General features: G+C 37.8%; 1 long non-coding RNA gene and 1 pseudogene across 2 annotated transcripts in view; one reads left to right on the top strand and one right to left on the bottom strand.

Annotated features, from left to right (window-relative positions):
* Nucleotides 1-17,993, top strand: part of LOC144315673 (uncharacterized) — a 314,745-nt gene that overhangs the window by 257,218 nt on the left and 39,534 nt on the right. The gene's annotated exons all lie outside the window — the stretch shown is intronic.
* Nucleotides 5,374-5,912, bottom strand: LOC144315160 (large ribosomal subunit protein uL23 pseudogene; annotated as a pseudogene).

Raw genomic sequence — 17,993 nt, 5'->3', positions numbered from 1 at the left:
TAAAGACCTATACATCTCTGACTCTCAACCCTGATTCCTTCACGTGTATAAGAATCCTCTGGGATCCCAAGCACCCTGGCCCTGTACACATATATACCTACTACATATACATGTAAACACACATGCAGACATATGCTCAGAGATGTCCACATGAACACACATATAAACACGCATGCGCACACACACACACACACAGGCACACACATCCCAGCGACACAACCTGAAGGAATCTGGCTTCATTCCACAGGTGTGGGGGGTTGCTAAGCATCGATATTTAAAAGTACCTCCCTAGGGAATTCTAATTTGCAGCCAGGGTTGAAACCCACTGGTCTACAGCATGTAGTAATCTGCAGTTTTGCTGAGGCACAAAATTGAATCGCTTGTGCTTGGAGTAAGTGATTCAGTTGGTGAAGAGGGCTAGTCTGCCACTCAGCTTCTGCACCTCCGGACAGCCTGCTTTTACCCTATTTGGGCTGGCACACGCACTGACTTTTATAAAGCAAACAACAACATTTCTGGAAAAGTGAAAAATAAAAAAGCAAACAAACAAAAAGCACACCAAAATAGCACGTTGCTTCCTCTTTGTGGGAAATTGGCTGAACAAAACCAGTCACTCTTGTCTCAGATGTAACTGAAAAGATTGAGAAGACATCCTAACAGAGCCCCGTAGTAGGAGATGCGTTAATGGCGCTCTAATGAGGCAATCTCATATTACCTGTATCCCCCTTATCTATAAGGTGCTCCTTTTAGAGTTCTAAGTTAATGCAAAAAAGACAAGGATTTATCTGACTAGCTAACTGTGAGATTTTATTGGCCTGGTGATGAGTAGGATGATACATCCTGGTAGAAACTAAAACTGGTTCAAGACTGGCTCAATAGTGAACATTCTAAACAAGGAGAGAATTATCTGGGATTCTATGCCATGAATTTGCATGCATATGTATGTGTATATGCATGCACACAAGCAAAAGAAAAACAAACAGGAAAACAAAGAAAATATCTCCTCCGTATTGCAATCACTCTTTCCAGGATGTGTGACAACTCACAACCAGGACCGCACTGATTTTTCCTTCATCCCAAATTAAAAACTGTTTTTCTCATAGACCTCTCCTTTATTATTATTAATCCTTTGCACCTTGAGACACTCACTGCACATGGACTTTACAGAGTCTGAACTATACCACATCTACTTTAGTAACAATATTATAAAATCTAGAGGAAGAGGAGAACAGTTTTATTGAGAGAGATTTTATTTTCTTGTTTTCTGTTCGTTTTTAATAAATTCAAATTTTATACTCCACCTACTAAAGGATCCTTTCTAAATACCGAATCCACACTTTTTGATGGGTTCCCAGCCAGTTATGGCACTTCCTTTCTAATTAATAACCATTGATTAAATGACTTTTTACTGGAACTGCTCATGACCTTTGTACCACGGAAAACCTAGACAGGTATAAGATAAACTGACTCATTGCTCATGTTTCCTTGATTCATTTCTTACCTGTAGACACTACTTTATGCCATACGGTTTGTACCCCTAAAAATGCCAAGTAAGGAGATGCCCGAACCAAAATAAGCCTCTTCATAGATGCACCTGCCTTTTTCTATTTTGAAAAAATCCTTTTCAATGTGTTCATGAATTTAAGATTCAACTATTGTTCTCACAGTTTTCAATACGATGGACAAAAGATACTGCAGTAGAGGTTTTGCTTTAAAGAAACTTTCCTTGTTTAACTGGGCATCTAGCATCTAGCATCTGCATAACTTTCTTCCACATGCCCATCAAACATGAGTTCTTTTTTTCTTTTAAGATTTATTTGTTTTAGAGAAGGAGAGAGAGCTCTCACGGCCAGGGGGAGTGGTAGGGGGAGTGGAGAGAGAGAATCTCCAGCAGACTCCCTGCTGACTGTAGAGCCAGATGTGGGGCTTAATCCGAGAACCCTGAGATCATGACCTGTGCTGAAATCAAGAGTTGGCCACTTAACTGACTGAGTCACCCAGGTGCCTCTTGAGTTCTTCACTTATAGGAATCAGGACCTATATAAACAACAGTTCTGCTCACTAATGTCCAGAGATAAGTCCCTGGCAACACTCCCACTTAAGGAATGACATCAAACTAGCACCCCTTGACATCCTCATCATTTCTTGGTCCAGAAAAGTGAGGAACAATCTCTGAGAAGTCTTGCACAGCATCCCTACTAACAACATAATTGCCTTCTGCCCATTGTTCTGCTTGCATTGAGCTTACATGTCATGTTTGAGCAGTTCTTGTCACTAAGACCAATGAAATTCTGACACTTCATATCCTATCCTCTACGTACCATTGACTTTCCTGCTGCCTTATCCAAGACCCATTGTAAGACCTTGATTATAAAAATGGCCCATGGCATAAAACTTGGGTTGGAATTAGGAACCTCAAGTCTGATTGCATCCATTAGCACTTCCAAAAGTAAGGCTATACTCAGCATACCCACAAACACTTCATTGTGTCTGTATTATGTCTAGGTTTATTTCCCAATTGAATTTCTTTGGGTAAATAAATGGATTATGTCTTATCAGCATTTGTAGCTTCAAATAATGACTTGCATATGCTTTAAATATAAAATCCATTTATTTTAATAAATAAATCCACAAAACAAAATCGTACATTATGAAATTCAGTCCTTGTCTGCATTTTAAAACATTTCAGCCCCACCCCTACCCCCAGGAAACACTTTTGTTTTCCTGGATTGAGGTTAGTTGTGTTTCATTCGATGTTTCTGAAAAGTTTCTTAGAATTTTCTAATTTTAATTTCCTCCAAGCTAGAAAAGCAGGTAACTAAAGTTTATAGAATTTGTGTCAAATTAAATGGGACACTCAGAGTCTGGAATTTATACCTCTAGAAATATATGCCTTTACCATATTGATCATAAAAACTGAGTGGGAAGAACAGTATTTTCACCCACCTGAAATAAAGTAAAACACCAGAAATTACATAGGAAGGTAAAGGTTGAATATATATAAACATCTGAATAGATTAATACAGAATAAATTAAAAAAGTGAAAATTTCTGGTCTAAAATATTTCTTAAATATAATACTAAATGTATTTGATATTGTCCCTAGTCACTACTCCCTGATACAGGAATGAATGAAGGGGATAAAATATCCTGTAAGTGATATTTAGTTAAGTTATTTTAATAGCAGTTTCATTACATCTAGCCATTGAAGAAGGTGGAAAGTGAACCCCAGGGAACTGTAATGACTTGACAAAGGTCATTTTAGCAGTAAATGACATAGAAGAGAGTGGTTTCCAGAGACCTGACCTCTAAACCCTGCCTCCCCATTCTACTTTCCCCTGATACTGCTATAAATGAATATGCTATTTTGATGGCGACAAAGCAATAGAAATGCTTTTTATTTTATTTGTAAAATGTTTTTCTTTACACAAATGGAGAGTATGGCAATACCTCAGAAACACAGGTATTTGTGAGATGTACCTGTTCTTACAGAGGTACACATAGAAGCCTAAAAAACTCTTTTTTTCCGGGATTATATGCTTTTTTTTAAAAACTTGAAGTACAGTTGTAAAACAATGTTACGTTAGTTTTAAGTGTGCAATCTAGTGATTAGACAAATCTGTATATTATGCTATGCTCACCACAAATGTAGCTACTGTCTACTATCACCATATAACCCAATTACAATTTCAGTGACTATATTCCCTATACTGTCCCTTTCATCCTTGTGAATTTTTTATTCCATAACTAGAAGTCTGTACCTCCCACTCCCCTCTACGCATTTTGCCCATATCTCCCCCTTTTCTACTCTGGCAACCTCTAGTTTTTTCTCTGTATTTATGGATCTGTTTCTGGGGTTTTTTGTTCATTCATTTTATTTTTTAGATTCCACATAAAAAGCTGTACTCTTGACATGCCCTACTAAAACCTAGGTTTTTGCTTCTTAACAGAGCTGTAAAGGTTCAGGTCAAGGTCCCATTAAAAAAAAAAGAGAGAGAGAGAGAGAGAGAGAGAGAGAGGAAGAAAAGAAGAAAGAAAGAAAGAAAGAAAGAAAGAAAGAAAGAAAGAAAGAAAGAGAAAGAAAGAAAGAAGAAAGAAAGAAAGAAAGAAAGAAAGAAAGAAAGAAAGAAAGAAGAAAGAAAGAAAGAAAGAAAGAAAGAAAGAAAGAAAGAAAGAAAAAGTGTTGTGCCCAAGATTGTGAATCTGAGAAACCACCAAGGAGCCGAAACCAATGCAAGCACACGAGGGTTTATTAGCAAGCTCGAACTTGGGTCCAAGTATACCCAACACAGTGGAGCAGGGACTTGGACCCCAAAGTGGGTTACAGCTGGGTTTTTTATGGGCTGGTTTAGGGGATTTTCAGAAGGAGTGGAGGAATTTCTCAAGTTCTGTTTACATTCTGATATGGGGCTTTCCAGGGCATTGAGCTCTGTTCTCATTCTAATATGGGACTTTCTGCCACTGGCTTGAGCTCTGTTGTCTTCCTAATATGATATGGGATTCCCTGCCGAGCACATTCTGCAGTTTTTCCTGTAAAGTTCAGCTCTTATTCACAGGGGCCTAAGATGGCTGTACTTGTGCTAATGCTAAACTTGAGGTGGAATGGCCTTAATTTTTCTCAGCTTCCACAAAAGAAAAGAGAGAGAGAGAGAGAGAGAAAGAAAGAAAGAAAGAAAGAAAGAAAGAAAGAAAGAAAGAAAGAAAGAAAGAAAGAAAAAATTCTAATAATATTTTTTTCTTCAGTTAGGACCATAGCTAAATGAGTGTTATCATACAATTTGTGTTGTCAAAAACATTTTTAGCTCTCAACTGTTCTGACCATTCATTGCTGAACAGTAAAAATCAAGATAAAAAGCATTTTCAACTTACCTTACTACATGGTGAATCTGTGAGGTCCTCAAAGCATATTCCATAAGGAGAATAAAAGGCCAGATCTTACCTAGATATACCAAAGATGACAGCCATGCAGTATGATCCGAGAGGGAAACACACATAAAATCTGCCTATCTCTGTTTATCATTCTCATATTATACTTTCATTTCTTTGAAGTCTTCAAGCCTTAATTTAACTATTTTCTTTTTCTGAAAGGTATCATACTTTAAACTTAAAAGTGTTGCTTGTGTAAATAGCTGTCACCTTAACCAGGAACTCATTGGCCAAATAAAAACCAGGATTTGGCATAAATTTAGGGAAAGATGCCGATCCAGTTCAGACAGCTCATAATCAGCTCGGGTGATAAAATGGCTTGGGACTTGGGAGTAGGAAAAAACTTATACACCTCAGTGAAAGAGGACTAGCAAGTGGAAGTATTGGTATGCATGTCAGTTAAGGGAGGTAAAGAGTTTAAAGAGTTCCTGCCAAGAGATTAGAGAGATTTCTTTTTTTTTTTTCTTTTTATGGTGAAAAAATTTATATTTAGATTTATAGCCGGCTGAACTCAGTTTAGATGATCCCAATTTTTTTGGCAACATCCAAAGCATCATAGTCAGGAGCCAGTCGAACATATGCTTTCTTCTCTCCATCAGGCCTGATCAAGGTGTTGACCTTGGCCACATCAATGTCATAGAGCTTCATCACAGCCTGTTTGATCTGGTGTTGATTGGCCTTGACATCCCCAATGAACACAAGTGTGTTGTTGTCTTCTATTCTCTTCATGGCTGACTCAGTAGGCAGGGGGAACTTGATGATGGCATAGTGATCAAGCTTGTTTCTCCTGGGGGTGCTCTTTCGAGGATATTTGGGCTGCCTTGAGAGACATAGGGTCTTGGGTCATCGGAATGTAGGTGACGGACTGACTGATCTTTTTTTGTGATTGTGCACGCCTTGCAGCACCGCTTTCTTAGCTTTCAAAGCCTTTGCTTTGGCTTCAGCTTTGGGAGGGGCAGGGGCTTCCTTCTTCGCCTTTGGCGCCATCTTCATGAAAGGAGATTAGTGAGATTTCAACCAGCCCAGTTGCTGTCTCAGAGGTGCTCCAGTTGTGGCGATGCTATTTATTAAGACCTTCACCCGAATTGCTACTTTTACTAATTTAAAGACATTTCTCCATACTGTGTTATAGTTAAAAATCAAACACAACAGAATAATTTTGAAAACCCACTAGGCAGCATCTTCTTCAGAAAATCACTGTTCAAAGACAGTCATAAATTAAGGAAGGCCATCAAATCACCTTTTAACTTTTTCTTGGCTATTGGAACTCAATTTATTTAATTTTCTCACATATCCCCATAATAATATCATTTCTGTTTTTAGAAATGCATCTAATTTTCTCATCCTTTAAGTAACTGCAATTGCAAAAATTCTAAATGTGAAGTAATAAATGCGGGGGTGGGGGGAATACCAGGTTTATTATGTTGCATATCAGTTTCTTTATGATATCCTGAATTCCTCTTGATATTTCCTATAATGGCAGTATATTAACAAATTCAGCTTTAAGGCAGTGAGAATCATAAGACCAAATACAAAATAGAAACCTATTTCATCTGGTCATTTAAAATATGCTTCTTGATTAATTAGCTTGACAAAATAATATCCATCAATACATCAACCAAAAAACTTGATTACCATACTGTCCAAAAGTGTAGAAGCATGGAAAAACAAGAGTCTCAAGAATCTGAGAGTACACTGGGCATGACGCAGTGGCCATGTTTGCTGTTCTTTTTGCCCTCTACCTTTGGGATCATGGTGGGATTGCTTTTCTTGACCTCTTGTTAGTTGAATAATGTGTCCAGTTCTTTCCAACAGGTTGTCAGTGGAAATAAGATATTTGAGTGTGAATTCTAGATCCTCCAGACCTTTTATTTCCCCTTTAGATAGGGCTCCAGAGTGAGGAAAAAGCAGAGAAGAGTATCTTGTTCTCACTCTAAGGGTATGTAAGCAAGAAATAATATTTTTTTTTTCAAAACACTGAGATTTTTATTATTGCAATGTAACCTAGCATCTACTGACTAGACTAATAAGTATAATTAACATCTAAGCAACTATATATATATATATTTTTAAAGATTTTATTTATTTATTCATGATAGTCACAGAGAGAGAGAGAGAGGCAGAGACACAGGCAGAGGGAGAAGCAGGCTCCATGCACCGGGAGCCCGATGTGGGATTCGATCCCGGGTCTCCAGGATCGCGCCCTGGGCCAAAGGCAGGCGCCAAACCGCTGCGCCACCCAGGGATCCCTCTAAGCAACTATAAACAGGAAAAAGATAATTGCATTTGTAATAAATTTATTACATATACATATATCTTGATAAATATGTTTCCTAGGTTGATCAAAAGTTAGGCTGAAACTTTGCCTATCCCAATTTCTGGACCAGGTATTTGGTGTGCATCATTTATCAAAAACAATTAAACATATCAACTGTATTAATTTCCTGGGGCTGCCATAATTAATTATCACAAAGTGAATGGCTCTAGACAACAGAAATTTATTCCTTCACAGATCTGGAGTCTAGAAATATAAAATTAAGGAATCAGCAGGGCCATGCTTCCTTTGAAGCCTACAGGGAAGAATCCCTTGGTGCCTCTCCCTAACTTCTTTTGTCTCTTGACAGTCCTTGATGTGTAGCTATATCACTCCAATCTCTGCCTGCATCTTCATGTAGCCTTTTTTGTGTGCCTTATATGGTCTTTTTATAATGACACCTGTGGTTGGATTTAGGGTCAATCACATTCTGAAGTTCCAGGCAGACACTTCTGGTGGCGGATGGAGAACATTGTCAAACTCAATATGCCTGACTGCCCTGAATATAGTTTGAGTTTCAAATATTATCTATATAATTAATTATAAGGTCAACGTCATAAATGAAAAACAATTATGCCATTGAATTTAACATGTATTCCTTTTTTTTTTTTTTAATGCTGATACTCTACATAGCTTAGAAAAGAAAATTGAGGAAAAAGACCAGTTGTTACTTGTCCTAGTCTTCTCCATAATTAATAGGTATGTGAAGTAAATATTTACCAAATGAACAAACTGATTGGATACATAAGATTATTCTTGATCAAATGACAACTAGATTTCTGAGGCTGAATCCACGGGGTTACTGGTTTTCTAATTCTGCTGCCATCTGGATAATTAGAAGGTCTGTAATAAGCCCGTTTATTTCTGCCTTATTTTTTTTAATTTTGCCCTCTATGTTGTAGTTTTTTTTTCTTTATGTGTTGAATAGGTCTGTAGTTCAGATGAATCTATAGTGATGTATTTGAAAATTGTCAATATCTACTGCATCAGCATAATTATTAAATATGAATTAAGTGTCTACTCTTTGATGATGATGACAAATAGAAAGCTGGGCAATTTGAATCCAGCTTCGAAAAATGAATGACCAGATTGCTTTAGGACATTTAGGAGCAGACTAGACACAGTTTTGAGGGCGATGTACAGAATACAACCCTCTTAGAGTACCATAGGCCTGAAATTAATTTCAAGGATTAGGTTTACCAAAACAAGCTTCATTAAAGATAATTTGAATTAGGGCCTGGGTTAAGGCATTATGTTGTCGAGAAAAGTAAGTCTTTAAGGAATTAATGCTTTAGCTCATTTAGTTTATCTGACTAAATCTCTTAGACCTTGAAGTAATGAGACTCAATGGTGAATGAATTTTGGTGAGAAGAAAGTTGGAAACTTAATGCATTTTTTGGTTATCAGAACTCTGCAATTTAGAACTCTTAGTTTCCAGTAGATGAGAGTGTAGAGACAAAAGGAGCTTAGTCAGGGTACCTGAAAGGATGAGCTGTATGCCCTGGAATAGAATTTCATTTTTATGGCAGTTTTGCTAAGGGCTGTCCTTAAAAGCTTCGTAAGTCTTGGTTTCCTTGGATCTTATTTATTGCCTAGAATAGGGCCATGTTGCACTCTCATTTAGCATGGCACATCAGAGTATATGATGAATTTTTTTTTCTGCCTTAAATCCCTGCAGAGCACAATGATAGAGACATAATGCATCTGCATACACATGCAAGGTAGTTTGAATTTAATGCATTTCATATCATTAAAGTTAACATTTCATGTATTATATTTCCTTTTAGAATACACTTGCATACATCCATATCCATATAGATATATGCACGCACACACACAAAATCCCATTATGTAGATCAATTTACATGATCACAATGTTCATATCCATAAAGCAGTGAACTTCCCAAATCAGATGCATGCATAAAAGCATTGATGCATAAAATTTCCATCTTGCAAGTACAGAGAAAGTTCTAGTAGGCATTTAGTGCCATGACAGGTCACTTAGGTTACAACTAGCTATATAGGACATGCTAATAAGATTTAACCTTCTTTGTCTGTTGCTGAAGGGGGGGGGGGAGAGGAGGGGTGAGACCTTCTTATCTTTGAAGATATCAAAGAAAATTAAAAACAACCACTTTCCCTCTGATCCCTGTGGCTGAATGTTTTTGAGCTGCATAAATGAGGTACACAGAAAAAGAATATATATTTAAGGGAACAATATGAGATCTTAATCCATTCGCTACTGATCATGGCATAAGTGACATTGATAAAACAGAATTTGATGGAATGTGTGTATAGAAGTACTTCCATCTCCATACTTGATGTGACTTTTCATCTAAAGTAAACTCCATTGAGATTAATATTTAAAATGGAAAGCTAAAAACCCAAAGTGCCATGTGACAACACTTAAGTAAAAATTTATTAGACTTGTCATTTCTGTTAATTATTGTCATTTCAGCTAATTACTAGCCATTCCTGTTGGTTATTAGACATGTCGTTTCCCCTTCCAAGCTGCCATCTAGCACCATCTCTGATTCTGGTTTCACTGCACACTTTCAGGCAACGGGTCAGGGGCCAGCCCGGTGGATCTGAACTCCAGAAGAACAATTCAGAATTGTTGCCAAAAGGTAGAATGATAGGTGAAGAAATCCTTAACAGTTCTTATCCTTCTGGCTTGCTAGGGTGAGAACAAGGGAGGTGGCATCATTGTGTTATAAATAAAACAACAAAAGCAAAAGGAGTTGTCTATGAGCTAGAATAATCCATGAAGAGTTTATCGATAGCTTAACTGAACTCCAGAAATCTCTTGAACTCAGCAACATTCACTTCCCCGGGGTCTTACAATCTATATTGGACAATAGACTGAGAGATGTCGGCTGAAGAGTAGCTTAGGGAGAGCAGCCTGACACTGATTTTCAATAAAAAAATCCTTCCTGTCTGAAATGCTATCAGTGGATGTTAGAGAACTGTGTGTACATGTGTTTATGAAAGTATTTATTTTTCCCCCAGGTTTTCATAAAGTATAATCTGGTGATAGTAACAGATTAAACTAGGAATTGCATCAGTGAAATGAAACTCAGGGATCACAAGAAAAAAACCACGGAAATGCAGACATTGTATTTAAAAGAAATGTCAATGGACTTTAGCATCCCTAAACAAGCAGTAGGGACACTTGATTTCAGTATCTTTAGAGTTTGATTGGAAATCATGGCATGGCCCTTGTGAATAAGGCAGGTTGTGCTAATTATAAAGAATGTTAAAAAAAAAAAAAAAAAAAAGAATGTTCATGGCCACTGTATTGGATAGCTGGATAAATGCCCTTTCATTACATTTTGGTTTTATATGTAATAAAATAAAATGGAAAACTGAAAGATTATTTTGGAATATATTCAGTAGAAGTAGCCAAATTCATCAAATAAATTATTTTGCTGTGGAGGTTTTTCTCCAAAATAATCCAAATAACTACAGTTTGCCACTGTAGGCTCTGAAATTCACTCTCTCCACAAAGGCTACATTTGAGTTCCTAACTCATTCATTTTCTAATAGACTCATCATCTATGTTAAATTTATATAATGGGTTTCCCCCTCTATACATTGGGCTAAAGTAGCCATCCCTTATCCCTTTGAATTGTTCATTCAGTGTTAGTGAGGTGTTAGCATTTTGGTCAGGACTACCATTACTAGTCTGAATTCAAGGGCATCTTCCATACTTTGTGCAAGAGTGAAGGAAGGGCAAGGAGTGCCTAAGATTTGCTAGGAAAACTTGGGTGTTCTAAATACATACATGATATTCTCGGGCTTTATTAGATGCTTCATAGGGGGGCAGTAACAGTAGAACAAAGAGGAGAATCCAGCCATTCATTGGACTAAAACCAGATGTTTCAGACAGTATCTTGTCCCACTAAAAATCTTGTTCGCACAATGGCTGGCAGTTGAAATGCCTTGTGGAAGACTGAGATAGCAAATAGCCCGTTGGTCATTAAACAGTTAAAGTTGCTCTACCTTTTATATCCCTACAACTGTCAGAACTCAAGTATTGAGATTTGGACACACACCATCAGCTTGTGCATTCTGCAAGATTAGGAAACCAAGAGCTGTCCCATCAGAACAAGATTTTAGGGACAGGAACAAATTAATCAAATGCTGACGAAATTTACAAAAGGTACAAGAGGTATTGAAGGCAGGAGAGGAATGTAATTGCTACAAGGCAAGGATACACAAATAACTTTAGGGAGCAAAGGATTACATTAAGTAGAGGTAGATTTTTTTTCCTTGGGAAAGAAACCAGAGTAATGAGAATAATACTTTCAGGGTATATATTAAAGAAGGTAGGATCTACTAAATTAATGATGAAATCAAAAGTTTGTACTTGGATCAAAGACTAGTAAGGCCATTATTATGCATGAAATTCCTGCTCTGTTCAGTGTAGACAGAATAAAAGGTACAGAAGGGTTGGGGAATGTTACAGGAATTCTATCCTAAACATAATTGTTAGGTACTATTTAGGTTGACTCTCTAATCTATCTCGGGGAACTGGAATAAACATCTTGGCAAAAACATGAGAAATTTCTCTATATATGAAAACAGCCACTAGGCACAATTGAGTTGTTTGTAACCTGTGCAAAAATTCCCCCTCAAGCTTGAGAACTTTGTTTCTATCTTCCTACCCAAACCCGGCAATTGGCTACAGGTATTTGCCTGGAGCAACTTTGGGACAAATTGGAAAGGGAATAGAAAAATAACTTGCTGCACGTGAGTGTGCGTGCGTGCTTCACCACAATCAATCACATTTTCTCTGACATTGCTTCATTTGTGGATTATTGCAAAAACACAGGAAGAATGTGAAAAGATAATGTTGTAAAGCCATCGGAATGAAATTGGTGGGAGGAACCCATTTCTCACTGTGTTCCCCAGCACCTCTGCACTCAGAATCCCAGCATTGTTTAAACCTCCATTCTATATAAGAAAGCTAATCAAATGACACTCAGGAAAATTGACTTGGGTTTTCAATCTAGTTTCAGATCTCTAGTGTACTTATTTCAAATGGCATTTGTTATTCTCTGCATATCCTTAGGAACATGCCCTGTCAAGAAATGCCATACAACTTCAAACCATGTTTTTTCCCACCTCTATAACTTTTTATGTATTCCCTTTTTACATTTTATTACAGCATAACATCTAAAAATGAAATAAAGATTATAGGCAATGCTTCAGGACCTAGAGTTCTATGCCTTGCCCTGAATATAAAACCGTGTTGATAGGAACCGCTGTTATACCTCTGTAAATTGCTCAAATCTCCCCACTGACCATCACTGTAATTATTTCTGCTTGGAAATGAAAGGTTTGATCGGCAGAGGGGTCTTTTTTTATGTCTATCTTTTCTTCCATTCATCCGAACTACACATTTCCCCTTGGTGGTGAATTACGGAGATTAAATCTGTATTTATTTATAATACTTATCTCTGGGAGGGGGCAATCAAACAGAAATGAAGAGAAAAACAAGCAATCAATTTTTGTTAACTTTTTAAAAGGTAGCAGTAAGAGAATTTGCTCTTCATTTCCATGACTTTAATGAAATCAGAGTAGTTGGTATCATTGTTCTCTCTGAAATTGTGTACTTTGTACAATATGGGGAAAGAGAGAGAAGAAAGAAAGGAAAGAGGGAAGGAGGGAGGGAGAGGGAGAGAGAGGCCTGGAGATTTCAAAGCAGAAATGGAATTTTCTAGAGATGGGACAAGTTCATCCAAAAAATGTCTGCAATAATACAAAAGTTTCTGTAGTCAGCTGATTTTAAAGGCACTGAGTGTGATATATTTATAGAAAAATCCCTCTGGATTATTTCCTATAGGCTTAAAATGTTTATGCCATATCTGTTCTTCATTTTTTTGCCTTTGCTCCAACTTTTTAACATGGCTCTCCTTGTTGGCCTCTGGCTCTATGTTCCTCCTTTCACCAGATTAGTTCCTCCTTTCACCAGATTAGTTCCTCCTTTCACCTGAACATCATTCCTTTTGGCCAAGCATACCCTTTGGACCCTTGCTTACATTTTATGGGAAATAGCAAGAATTCAAAGGTGGGAAGGTGGTGGGGTAGAGGTAGTGGTATGCGTATGGACAGAGAGGATAGGAGTCCTGACTCTGCCAGATACCAACTATTCCATATCCTCAGCTATCTACCTCCAAGAATTACTTCGAGGATCAAAATGAATCAACATTCTCTCCCCTGCTTAGTAAGAAGGTACTCAAGAGGTATTAGGGGAAATAACTTTAATTAATAAAAAGATAAAATCACAACTAATATGAAATACAGGACAAGGAGGAGAAATAGAGAAAGAGGGTGTCAAAAGTTGTTTTATTAGATTCATAGGGCAACGGTAACTACTGCTGTAATTGTGGTTGTATATTGTTTGCTCATACACTTTCCCTCATGTCCCAGAGATTAGGAATTTTTTCCCACCATTTTCCCCCCATCTTTCTTTCCTTTCCTCGTTCTTTTCCGTTTCTCTCTGTTTCTCCCTTGCAGTCTCTGTCTCTCTCTTTCCTTACCGTTCTCTCCTTCTTTCTGTCTTCTTTTCTTTCCTTTTTCTTTATCTAAACTGGATTTGATAGGGCCCATGATAGGACAGTGACCTCAGCATGCATTTCTTGGAGGAAAAAAAAGAAAAAAGCCTTTGAGTATGGAGGTTCTAGACTAATGAGAACCGGGCTACAATATGGTAAGATGCTTTTCTCTGGCATTCAAAATCAGGGGAGATGATGAATAAAAGTCTATACAAACCTTTCTTGGTTTTTAAAGAAAATAAGAATGGAAAGGCTCTAACTATGATCCCAGAAGATGTGCATGTCCTAGAACTGAGATTATATAGATTTCTTCTATTAGCAGAGTTTCTGATGAAATCCTGTGTTCTGCATTTATCTCTGTGTAATCTCTGAGTCTTTTAGACTCTGCACACATGCCAAGTTAGGTAGTGAGGTTAGAAACAAAACATGTGACCACTTCTTAGAATCATTGAATTTAGATGCTATCTTGTTCTGTTTTACAGATGACGAGAGAGACTAAGTCAACTTGCCCAATGTCACAGATTTAGTTGGATGCAGGGCTAACACTAGAATCCTTCTGTCTGTACTAGAATGAGTAACACTATAGTTATGTAAGTAGAACTGATCTCATTGGATATTCACTTCAGATGAGTCCTCTAATAGACATCTATGGAACACCATTAATTACCAGTGAGAGGCCCTTTAGACTAATTAGTGGAACAGAATGTACCAGCTTGATTTGACTGTGGTCATGCAAAGTCACCCTTAGTTTTTAGTAGACTAAGAATGCTTTAGCAATGAATGACCAGAACTCCAAGAGCATCCAAGATAAAAGCAAAAAGTCCTTTCCTGAAAGAGGAAAAAGGGTGCTAAGGAAATTGTTAGTGTGAAATTCAGGAAGCATACCTGCCAGCACACTGATTTCCCCATGCTTTAGTTTACTTCAGGTTTAAGAATTGTTTTTGATATGCATATCACTGCCTCTTGTTCGAGTTAATTTGTTTAAACATTCATGAAGGGGAAGGTTTTTTAATAGAAATGTGCCAAATGGTTTTTTTTTTTTTTTTCAATTACAGACAAACCAGGGTGTTTGCTGATCCATGAACAATGCGAATATTCAGTTGTGGAGAGTTTTACTGCCTACTAACAAAGTTGTTGTTGTTGTTGTTGTTAATTTTTGCTCTCTGTTAAATGCCAAAATCTGTAAGGAAAATGATGACAAACAATTTAGCATCAGCTTCCTCACAAATGGCTTGTTTTGAATAAACCAGAGGTTTTGACTGTGGCTTTGTTAGGTTGGAAAGTGAAAAGAAAACAATTGCAAATGGGCGAGAGGCAGTGGAGGAAATGATTCTGTGGGTTGACAAAATCAGTGAGGGTGCAGGGATATCAGGAACAGCATTGGTGTTAAGTTCATTTTATGATCCATTAAGTTTAGGACAATGTTGTAGGAAGTTAAGTCAGAGACCCCAGGGGAAGTTTGTCATCAGAGGCAAGTTAGCTGATCTATCTTGGGGTTGGAGATCAAGGAATGGTCAGCGGACTGGTGAAGGTTCGTTCTTTGAGATCTGGCCAATTTCTGCCCTGCTCTTCTCTTCTCCCCAACCACAACAGAGTGTCTGGCAAAGAGTGGGAGCTCAATCGATATTTTTGAATGAATAAGTGAATGAATACAGGCAGTGAACAATAGAAGGATGCCTAAGCAGACTAGCATTTGCACATAGGAACAGAGAGGTTGCAAATAACCTGTACCCAATTGGAAAGACTGAGGTCCACATACCGGATGGCTCAGTAAAGAATTCAGCAAACTTTTGTGCTAGTGAAACTAGAGTATAGTGTAACAACTTAATTATAATTAGATTGCAGGAATTTAGTTTTTATGGGGGAGAAGGATCAAGAATAAGATGTACTTGGCTTTGAGCTACTGAGCTTCTAACCTACTGACTAGGCTTCTTAAATTCCCTCACCCTGAAAACTGGATCAATTCCAGAACCCAAGATTAAACAGAAGTGGGGAATTGACACCAATGAAGAACTGTGGAAGAGCTGAGAGCCAGAACACAATACCACAAGTGATTTTGATCCCCTTTTGTGGAATTCTGGGACACAAAGGAAAACCACTTGGTGGATTACCAAATGGATTTGGATTACCAATTTCTTCCAAATTAACATCAGAAAAAGGCAGCGTTGGTGTCCTGCCAGAACTACAAAGGGTACTCCAATCAAAATTCCTTCCATTTTGAAATCTCTATGGGTTTCATTGGCTAGAAAAACTATTGTCCAGTTGAGCCTCATCATCGCAATCTGTATCTTCCACCATTTTCTGGATGCTGCTATCTCTAAGACAGATCACATTGAAATCTGTGCCATTGAAGTCTCACAACCAGCAGAGGAAGGCTTGGCTGTTGTTAACCATCTATCTTTAATGACAAGGCATTACTACTCTCCTTATCAAGAAATGATTGTCAGAATCTGCAAGAGATGTCCTTTCCTTTCGTCCTCAGGGAAAGAATGACTTTCTGTGGTATTTGCTCTGTTACAGAGCATCAGATAGGAGCCCCTTTTCTTCTTTAATACCTTTTAGGAAGCAGACTCAGAATTATAGTCCTTTTCTGAGAATGAGTCAGAGGAGGGGTCATTGGCATTTTTATTTTATAATGTGTGGTATACCAGGTTGAGACAATACTCTGGGTACACATAGATGTGAGAAATTTACATGGAGGTTGGGTCAAATTCCTGAGGAGATTGAGGACAGTGGAAGGTAAGACAATGCTGGTTGGCTGTTCATCTTCAAGTTCATCTGGTTAATGTTGGGACTTGGAATTGAAACAGATTGGGTCAGGTTTCATAGGTTCCAGTAAAGTTGGGAAGGATGTGGAAGCCCAGTTGCATGGTGTTGTGTTAAGTGGTGGTACCAGAACTTCCAGAAAATGTTGTGTGTCTCTTTGAGGGTGAATGCTTTCCTTCAACAGAATAGTTAACACTGACAGAAGTGGTAGAAGTCTTTGCTGAACACTTTTGAGCATATCAAACAATAGTTCTGCATTTGCCTAATTCTTGAAACTTGAAAAACAGGAGTTTTAGCAAAAGACAAGGGAATGGAAAGGAAATGGGGATAAGTTGTAGTGAATCATAGTCACAGATACTGAAATAAAACATGGAGTAGTGACTCAAAGTGGCTCTGAGTTATGAGAATGTATAGGTAGGTGTTTACTTTTCTGTAAAGGAGAGCCTGAGAAACAGTAGAAAATAGGGACTGTTTCATTGTGTTTTTATGGGGGAGGAGGAGGTCAAATCCCACATTTTCCATCGTAGCCTCTCTTCAAGGTCTTTGGATCTAAAAAAATATACTAATTATTATTTTTTTAAGATTTTATTTATTTACTCATGAGAGACACAGAGAGAAAGAGAGGCAGAGACACAGGCAGAGGGAGAAGCAGGCTCCACGGGAGCCTGACGTGGGACTCAATCCCGGGTCTCCAGGATCATGCCCTGGGCTGAAGGCGGTGCTAAACCACTGAGCCACCCGGGCTGCCCATATACTCATTATTTTTGTAGTCATGTTTTTTTTTTTTTTTTTTTGTAGTCATGTTATCAAGACCTCAAACTGGAACCCATGGTCTGACATTGACAATCAGATCCTACATGGGATCTTCATTCCTTGATATCTAGCTTTCAGCTGGTGATGAAACTGGTTGTTGCAAATAAAGCAGATCCAGTGCAATACCTCTGCATTTTTACATTGACCTAATATCTGAAAAACCTATTCTGACAAAATACAGGTCACTCTTAACAGGGAATTTCTCCATTGTGATAAGTTTTATGCCATGGGCGGTCTAAATTCCTCCATCTTCCTTGGAAATATTTAGTAAAATACCCATTTCTGCTAATTTTTTAAGGAGAATTTTTTTGAACTTGGCCACAGTAACTTCTTGCAAGATACATCCATGAAGGCAAGAGAAACAAAAGCAAAAATGAACTATTGGAACTTCATCAAGATAAGAAGCTTTTGCACAGCAAAAGACACTGTCAAAAAAACTAAAAGACAACCTACAGAATGGGAGAAGATATTTGCAAATGACGTATCAGATAAAGGGCTAGTTTCCAAGATCTATAAAGAACTTCTTAAACTCAACAGCAAAGAAACAAACAATCCAATCATGAAATGGGCAACATACATGAACAGAAATCTCACAGAGGAAGACATAGACATGGC

This window comes from Canis aureus, chromosome 6, assembly GCF_053574225.1.
Source record: "Canis aureus isolate CA01 chromosome 6, VMU_Caureus_v.1.0, whole genome shotgun sequence".
In the NCBI taxonomy this organism is placed as follows: Eukaryota; Metazoa; Chordata; class Mammalia; order Carnivora; family Canidae; genus Canis; species Canis aureus.
Note: the sequence above shows the minus strand (reverse complement) of the source record. Positions and strands in the feature narration are given on the sequence as shown.